General features: G+C 40.8%; 1 long non-coding RNA gene across 1 annotated transcript; it reads right to left on the reverse strand.

Moving 5' to 3' along the window:
• Nucleotides 1–550: 550 nt before the first annotated feature.
• On the reverse strand, nt 551–2,222 carry LOC108415961. Its single transcript, XR_005129601.1, has 3 exons — nt 1,223–2,222; nt 928–1,013; nt 551–666 (listed from the first exon to the last, which is right to left on the reverse strand). It is a non-coding gene; the product is annotated as an uncharacterized LOC108415961 (long non-coding RNA).
• Nucleotides 2,223–7,302: the final 5,080 nt, after the last annotated feature.

Consider the following 7,302-nt stretch of genomic DNA (forward strand, 5'->3'; position numbering starts at 1 on the left):
TTTCACTGTTGGGGTCTGAGACATCACAGTAGTCACAGTTGCCACAGTTGTCAGAGTTGTCATTCTCATTTCAGTAGATGTACCCTGTGTGGACCCTGGTGTCATTTGTCGTGTTGTCTTGGTTGTTGTACGTGGTTCTGTCATCACTGATGATGACTGAGTGGTATATCTTGCTGTCGTGCTTCCTGTTGATAAACTAGGGGTTGTGAACATGGTGCTCACTGTACTTGTACTCATCACTGGCATAGGTGTGGTCGTCATAGGGGGCTTTGTCCAGTTTACTGTTGTTGAGCCTCTACAAATCTCTTCTGCTCTGCTGGTGCTTTTCCTTTTATTCACCACGCACATGGCAAATTTGGTCCAGTTGCTTTCAGGATCAGCGCATACAGTCCTGCCGTGTATGGTGGTAAACCTGTGAATGAATATTGAAGTTATTATAGTGATATTTTGGAGGGTTTTGCAACCTAATATCAATGTAATTCTCTGAATGTTATTCTAGAGGACATGCATTTTGGCTCTATAACAAATATAAATGAAGAAATCTTACTCGCCTCACTGCTTTGACAGAACACAGTGCTGGATCCTGAACCACAAACATCTCTAGTTTTGTGACTTCAATGTTCTTGTCTGATGGCTTTAGGCAACACTTTGGTGAAGGTCCAATACCTGAGGGGAAAAAAAATCACTGATTTTCTTTCTTTCACTGATGTATTTTCAGTAAACTGAAGTCACATGAAATATTCTTCACTGACACTTTACCCTGATACTGGTATTGACATATAAACACACACTTTCTCTCTCTGAAACCCACCGTGTCACCACCACATACTCTACATCTCACTCTAAGTGAAGGAAACTGAGGCTAGACCACAGTTTTCACTGCTGAACTGAACAGAACTAAAACTCTGAAATCACTTGAAAACTCACGCGCTAACGTGGTGGCCGTCCACTGCACAGCCAGTAGTAGTATGACAAACAGCTGCATCTTGTTCTGAGGCGCGTTGGTTACTGTACTGTAGAAACAACTTGTTAGTAAAGACAATCATTTGGAGGGAGGTCTCTCAGACCACAAACCCAGCAGCCCCCAACCCCCCACCCCTCTTTGTCACCTAGGCCCACTTACACCTCACACAGGGACAGGAAAAGATGAGTGTTCAGTGGAAGACATGAGCAAAGCTATCTTTCACACCTCTGCAGAGACAAAGAGGGGGGGCGACCTCACCATTGAGGGGAGATGCAGTACACGAGATCTTTTCAACATGGCCACGAGGTAGAACATGAGTACGGCATGTTCACATCCAGGGGCAAACTGGACCCTTGGCTAGATTCCGAAGTTCCTGGAGTCCAGAACTTGTCTAATTTAAAAGGAAAAGAAATTTCACTTTTCCATTTTGTTATTTGGAATGCAATATGAACCTCATTGAACTCCAGGAATTTAAGCCTGGAAAAATGCCAAATGATATCAATTACAAAACCAGCAGCCTTATCATATAAAGATCAAACCCAAACTAGCCACCAAATAAGTTAGAACAACGAAAGAAACAATTGTCTTCAAATTGACCTTGAAAACACATTCTTGTTGTTAAAGAAAGAAAGCTGGAAGACTCTCACCTGGCTTATACTACCAGCACTGTTATATAAAGTTATATATATTGTATAAAGTTATATTAAATATATTGAGTGGACTTCAGGGCAATTCTGTTCATTTTTTACATTTCTGGATATTTAAAACACTGGGATGTAAATATAGCCATACAGGGCTCCGAACTTCAGAACTGTCCCAAAAATATTGCCAGGTGTCCTAAAGAGAAAAGGGGCTATACAAAATATTAAACTGCTCTGTTTACATGACATTTTTCTATAGAATTATTATACTGCCATATTATTAATTCCGAACATTAGATTAATGGACACAAAATGCACACAAAACATCTATGGTTCATAAAGACTCTCTGTATCAAAAGCTCTGTAACAAAAATATATAATATAAAATTCAGACAGTGTTCAGGTTTTATTCCAATAACTCTTAAAATGATCATATATTAATACTGGAATGAACCAGTTTGTGTTATACCAGGAATAGCCAGTAAACAGTGAACATGAACAATTATTAACACAACATTAATGGCTCTGAATTCAGCATAAAAGTAGAATAAGATCATAATTACTGTGAGACTGTTAGCCATGTTTACATGCAGCCTAATAATCTGTTAATAATCTGACTAATAGCTCAATCAGAATAGAATACGTCCATGTAAACAGACTGACCAAGGTGGGTAATCCTGTAAATAATCTGTTAAATAGAAGAAAAATATCCGGGGAAACGCATGTATCTGATTACATTCCCTATCGGAAAGTTTAAGTACATTCTGCGTATGTGCATCTCGTCATAGCGACAAGTTTTCAATGGTCAACATGGCGGAGCAGAAACTGGTCTGCAGAGGAGGCGGCGGTGAGATGGATGTCCAGCTTACCTGTCTCGGGACACAACGTCTTCCTCTCTGCCTTCTTTAATAAGGACATGTGAAGCTTGTTTTCCTGAGTCTGACATCATTTTAAAAGCAATTAAAAACACAGGTACTGCTCACTGCTGCTCATCTCACTCTGACTGGACTTGCTTGATGCTCGTTGTCATGGTGACGTGACAATAAGCGGTTCTCTGCGCTTGCGCTTACTTGTGGATTGGATTACTTGTGAATCTAGAGATTTTACATCAGATTGTTAAGTAGTGTGAGCATAAACACCTCAGTCTTCATCTAGAATTGGAAAGAATAAAACTGGATTGGGAAAAATCTTTGCATGTAAACACAGGAAAATCACTGTCCAAAACAAGCACTGGACCGGCCTGTACTACCATATCCAAAATGATTTTATAAAGACTGTAGAATTCCAAGAAAAACTTAAATGTCTGTTTCAGGCTTTAATTATTCGTGTTTAAGGTAAAAACATGAATAAACATGAATGTTAGCTTGATGCTAATATTACATAGGAATTGCCATTGACAGGCTAATGGAAATTAGCATTAGAAATTTGATGGAAAAATGCTACCTTGAAAGTTTCTGAAATAAACATTGCTATATTTAGGGTGGGTGTGGATGGCTGACACTCCCATGATTCTTAAAGACATTTAGTGTTAACCCTTTATGGAAAAGTCACACAAATTTCTCGTGTGAATAAAGACATTTTTTAAGACTTCAAATGTTAGAAATGTGCTATCACGTGAAAACAAATGTGTTCATGTGTGTTTATGTGTGTTTATGTGAAAACATGTGTGAAAACGTGTTCACATGTGGAAAAAAAAGTGGGATTACTAGTAAACGTGGACGTTGCAGACTTCACATGTGAAATATGTGATTTTTCTCCAAGGGAAGTTTACACACATGAGTTATTCATGTCTGAATATCCTTAAATGGTTTAAACATCTTTGTATTGTGCATCAATATTATTGGCACTGAAATGAGGGGACAGCGTTAGTCTGGAGTCCTGCATTCAGAGTGGTTTGTTGTAGAGAAACGTCAGATTTCTTTACAGCGGTGATGACCAGTGATCCTACACGTCGTCAGAGCTTAAGTAGTGCGAATAACTGTAATGAATAACTGTGATGAACATAAAAGTATAATTTTGCTGAATTTGAAAAAAATAGCATTTAATTGCATGAATTACTTTTTAAAAATGCGTTTAGATCAAAAACTTTATCTCAAAACTATCATAGAAGAATGAATGCGTTTACATGATGCACTAGGATAATCAGATAAACTCTGATTCTACATGAGTCGGGCGGTTATCAAATTTCTGCTTTACAACCAACTAATAAACTCACAGAATACGACGTGACGTAAACATAATGTAAAACAAGCTTCATGCGACTTTTTCTACAACGTTTCGCCACTTTAAACATCCATCATCTAGAAGATGAAGAAATGTTAAACCTTTCATTTTGTCAAGCATGTCTTTGGTTTCAGCATCACTGCAAAAGTGCAACGCTGCTGGCTTATTTCTGGTACCGCTGTCTGTTTTCACACATGCTCAGACCGAGAAATCCGAAAGAAATCAGAGTAAGAGTTCACATGTGCTGAGAAATCTGACTACTGAGCTAAAATCCAGCTGTTTATCAGTTTTATTCATCGGATTTCTAGAGCTTACTCTGATCTAAGATATCGGATTATGCTGTTTGCGTGACCATTTGAATGGTCCGATAACTGCAGAAATCTGATTATGAGTGCATGTAAACCTACTCAATGTCTCAGGCATCAGGCAAAGCATAACCCTTACTGTAATAACTTTCTGTGAGGAAGCTTTCAGAGGCATGAAAATCTTTAGACATCTGGTTCCCCTTTGAGTTTCTCTACAATGGAGCAAACCACTCTGAACAACTTTAACATCTCAAGTGTTTAGTCCTAATTCAAAACACATGGATTATGGGTTCTGCTCATGATTGTGCCTAATTTTGTAAAAGAATGTCTCGGTTGTGTCCACCAATAATATTCTTCCATTTCAATTCAACTGAAATACTAATGAGGGCTTCTGTAATGTTAATCATTGTTATATAAAAGAAATCTCATCATTAATTCGGGCTTGATTTTGACTACAGCCCAGCTAAGAACTATTTCAATTTATCATGCATTGCTCAGATGACCAAAGCAAATTTGTAAGTGAGTCTACATTTCTTAAAACCAAGTGTTCGACAGTAAGTTTGATTCTTAACATCTTCACTTAATGTCACTGTACCCCAGTGATTTCTCCCATACATTAAGGGTGCTTGTAAGTCTGCTGGCTCAACTCTGCCACTTCCAATATGTATCTAGTTTCATATTCCAGCTCCCAGACATCATTAGCCCAATCTTCGCCATCTCAAAACCAAGCACATTAGGTTTTGAAGACAATATCTGAAAGCATCTGTCTAGAAACTCACATGAGCTTGGCTGTATGTTTCACACCCAGAAGAATGGAAGCTTCTTCTATGTGGAAACTCCAATTTTCTGAGTTCACACCCACGTTGCTAACGGTACATTCCACCTCGACAATGAGAAGAAGCCCCCTCCCCACAAGCTCTGCATATCCAAAGATGCTGAAATGAAGACATGCATGAATGCTTGGGCTCATGAAAGTAAAAGCAAATGGACAGACAAACCACATTGCGTTTCAATTGTATTGATCAGCCAAGCAATTAGATTCTGGAACTAGAATTAAAGAAACTCTAGAAGAGCGTAAATGATGTAGTCAAACATGCATTTCATTTCAAGGGGACTTATTAAGCTGCGCACTTTCACGCTTCACCTGAGCTATTTATAAACCCTGGTCGAGTTCAGAGAAGCACACTGAACAGCGTCTTTCAGAGAGGAAGCGGTGCTGAGGTTGCATGTCGTGCTGGTGGCCCATCCTCAGAGTTGTTAGACGCGCGTCTTCCTCCTCTCTCAACTCTCACCTACTGTCTCCTACTCTAATGCCACCAGATTATAAAGATAGTGAGTCATCAGACTGGACGAGATGCCACTCATGTAGGGCATCTGTTGGTTAAGAACTGACTTATTGGAACATATTAGCTGTACTTTCTGCTGGGAACCAGACATGAGCAAGAACTGGCGCGTGGAAGTCTATGCCTTCTTAACGCTTAATGCTTCTGAACGCATTAGCCCAAATATCTCAGCAGCCCAAAATAGCTTTGGCTAATTGAATAACCAAACCACTCCATTAAACACGCAAGTGATCTAGGCTACCAACAGCAAGATAATAATAAAAAATGTTTATCTTGTAGTAACAGATTGCTTATTCATGCAGAGTGATATTAGAAGTGAAAGTACCTCATCAGCTCCAGATGATGGTAGAACAGTGTGCTCAGAAGAGTACTGGAGAGTACTCACATAACAATGACGTCACAGAAATTGAAACATGGTTAAAGGGCCACTCCGGCCAAAACGAAACATTTAACCCCTGATAGATCTGTAGGAAACAGGCTTGCTTGCCTCCTGGACTTGTGCCATAGTAGTCTCTAAAGTGAGATTGTCCAGTTTAAAGGCTGGAAAGGCCCTTCTGATGATGTTGCTTGCAGGTGGAGAAACTTTTAGGATGATTTTGAAAAACTTTGGACTGAATTTTGGTTTTATTGGCCAGTCAAATGGGCGTCGCAGTGGTACCGTGGGTAGCGCTGTCACCTGGGTTCAGTTCCCCAGCTGGACGACCGGTGTGCTTTCTCTATGGAGTTTGCATGTTCTCCCAGTGTCTGTGTGGGTTTTCTCCCTCAGTCCAAAGTCAGGTCAAGTGGACTCACTAAATTGCCCCTAGTGTGTCTGCTCTGTGATGGACTGGCGACCTGTCCAGGGTGTTTCCTGCCTCTTCCCCTTGACCACTGGGATAGACTCCAGCTCCACCTGTGCCCCAGAAGGATAAGCTTAGAAAATGTGTGTGCACGGCTGCTCAATGCAGAAGGACGCCTGTGGTCTTCAAAAGGTGACAACAGAAATGACCCATAAGTTGAAGTACATAACAAACTAAAAGCTAAACTAAGTTATTAAGTGATACTTTTTTGATCCCACAACTGGGGAAATTCCACCTCCGCATTTAACCCATCCGTGAAGTGAAACACCACATACACACTAGTGAACACACACACTAGGGGGCAGTGAGCACACTTGCCCAGAGCGGTGGGCAGCCCTATCCACGGCGCCCGGGGAGCAGTTGGGGGTTAGGTGTCCTGCTCAAGGACACCTCAGTCATGGACTGTCGGCCCTGGGGATCGAACCGGCAACCTTCCGGTCACAGGGCCAGATCCCCAACCTCCAGCCCACGACTGCCCCCAAAACTGTGGGCTGACTGTCCAGACAATTTACCTCCGCTTGGCTTCTTTTCTCTGGCTGGAAGGGTAAAAACATGTCTTTTATACTGAATAAAGACAGAATCGTGCTAAATTAGTTAAACCAGTGGTTCTCAAACTGGTCCTCAGTCCATAATCTTGCTCCCATAATCTCAACTCCCAACACAGAAGGACATGAAAGCATGGACCCTCTATGTATCCAGGGAAGACTGGTTTGAGAAATACCGAGTTACATGAACGGTAGTCTGGTTGCATCTATTATCCTATAGATGAAGTGTGTCAAACTGTTAATTATCTGATGAACTCAATCAGGTGTGTTTCATGAGGCAGTGTGCTGAAGTCTACAGGGTTTTGGCCTGCGAGGACTGCAGCCTGACAGATGTGACTTAGATCAATGGCGATCACCACAGGGATTCTCAATGGTTGTATGATGTACGTGTGTAATCTGTTGTAGTGAGAGAACATTTATGAACTGTAACGTGTCAAACAGA

Source organism: Pygocentrus nattereri, chromosome 2 (assembly GCF_015220715.1).
Source record: "Pygocentrus nattereri isolate fPygNat1 chromosome 2, fPygNat1.pri, whole genome shotgun sequence".
Lineage (NCBI taxonomy): Eukaryota > Metazoa > Chordata > Actinopteri > Characiformes > Serrasalmidae > Pygocentrus > Pygocentrus nattereri.